This window comes from Daktulosphaira vitifoliae, unplaced genomic scaffold, assembly GCF_025091365.1.
Source record: "Daktulosphaira vitifoliae isolate Bord-2020 unplaced genomic scaffold, ASM2509136v1 Scaffold_1704, whole genome shotgun sequence".
NCBI classification, from domain to species: domain Eukaryota; kingdom Metazoa; phylum Arthropoda; class Insecta; order Hemiptera; family Phylloxeridae; genus Daktulosphaira; species Daktulosphaira vitifoliae.
In genome coordinates, this window is record NW_026101264.1 from 1 (window position 1) to 1,780 (window position 1,780).

At 24.0% G+C, this 1,780-nt stretch overlaps 1 long non-coding RNA gene across 1 annotated transcript; it reads right to left on the bottom strand.

Moving 5' to 3' along the window:
• Nucleotides 1-688: 688 nt before the first annotated feature.
• LOC126909862 (uncharacterized) lies at nucleotides 689-1,647 on the bottom strand. The gene is made up of 3 exons (XR_007705131.1): nucleotides 1,580-1,647; nucleotides 1,143-1,232; nucleotides 689-807 (listed from the first exon to the last, which is right to left on the bottom strand). It is a non-coding gene; the product is annotated as an uncharacterized LOC126909862 (long non-coding RNA).
• Nucleotides 1,648-1,780: the final 133 nt, after the last annotated feature.

Consider the following 1,780-nt stretch of genomic DNA (forward strand, 5'->3'; position numbering starts at 1 on the left):
ATCATGATACATTTCTACCCTGGATATAAGTAAGGAAATAAGGTTCATTCTGCATTTGGAATAATGCACCAAATTCTTAAAATTAAACATTATCTACAGAATTACATCGAAGTGTTTCTTATGATGGCGATTGTAATCACTGTCAGATATCATCTGTACTTTTGTTAACTTAGTACGACCTCTTTGCTACCATTTTTATAACTAGACATTTTCCGGCCTTACTCTTTCTTCTGCTTAAGTATAAACATGTCAATAACTTCCGAAATATTAGTTTAAATGATGTTAACGACCAGTTATTTTCTTAATTATATCATTATCTAATAAACAAGATAGATAATTATGAGAATTGCTATTTTAAAATTTAATTTTAAATATCTATTAGGTATAAGAAATGGACATAAAAAATACTTCATGTGTATTTTATATTTTAATATTATTTATCAATCATACATGATAGATAAATTGAGAGACACATTGAAATAAAAGAAATCAATAAAAAAGTTATTAATATTATTTTTTTGATTAATTAAGTGGTTTATGATAAGCGAAACAACGTGTTTATGAAAACAATTCCTGAAGCTAAACAAAAAAACTTTTTTCTAGTGTAAAAAATCACCGTTTATTATTTTATTATTTTTACATAAAACGTTCATTATTTTTTGTAAAATATATTTTCCATGAATGCTGATTTTAAGTGACATAATTTTAATTATTATACTCTCAAATTTTAGGTTTTAATTGATAAAGTTCCAGTTCAGGCGATAACTGAATTAGTACTATAATATATGTTGCCAATGACATAAACATCTGAAAATGTTGTAAGATTTACATCAACTACTGACAAGTTTTAGTTTAATAGAACCTTGATTATTTGTTTCCTAAAGAAATGATAATAGTTATCTATAATTTATATGGCTTTGGCAAAAAAAAAACCTCAACTTTTATAAAAATTTTACTTAATAGTATAACATAAAATTTAGAAGCCTATAGCGCTAATATCCTTTATATCGTTCTATATATAACAACGTTTTTTTTTTGTGGCGTATAAAAAAAGTTGACAAATCAGTGCTATATAATCAAGTTTCTACTTCCCTCTTGTCAATCATGAATACACATAGTCTATAATTTTATTTTTTACTTACTGATGATATAAGTGTTTTGTTTACAACAAAAAGTCCTAAAGGCGTAATATCTGTACTTGAGTTTTGTACTTGAGTCATAAATAAATCAATCTATTTCAGACACAACAAAATCAGAAAAAAAAATAATTGTATGATATGCTGTAGTAATTACTTAAATTAATTAAAACTGTAAAATTCTTTGATAAAACTCTATTCATGATTTTCTATTTTGATTGTTTACTTAAAATTTTTTAATTTTTTTGGCCGACTCCAAGTAGTTGAGATTAAGGCGAGGAAAAAGAAGAAGACTTACAATTTTTTGAATTGGGATTTGTACTTTGGTTTTGCTTAAATTTTTAGTTTGTAAAACTTCTATATTACATATATTTTTGGTGAACATTTAAAATTTGTTATTTAGCTTATAGAAACATATATTTTTGTTTCATATATTTAATTACCTGTTCGAAACAACCCTTAGGTGATTTCCACAATTGTATATTCCTTAAATCACTAATTATAGATTTACTCTGAAATAAAAACATATTTGTATAATAAATATACTTAACGTTTAATGCGTTTAAGTAGTTACAGCATAAAATATAAATCTAGATACTCATGTTTTCTTTGTAATATTCTTTTAAAATTAAAGGTCTTAAAAA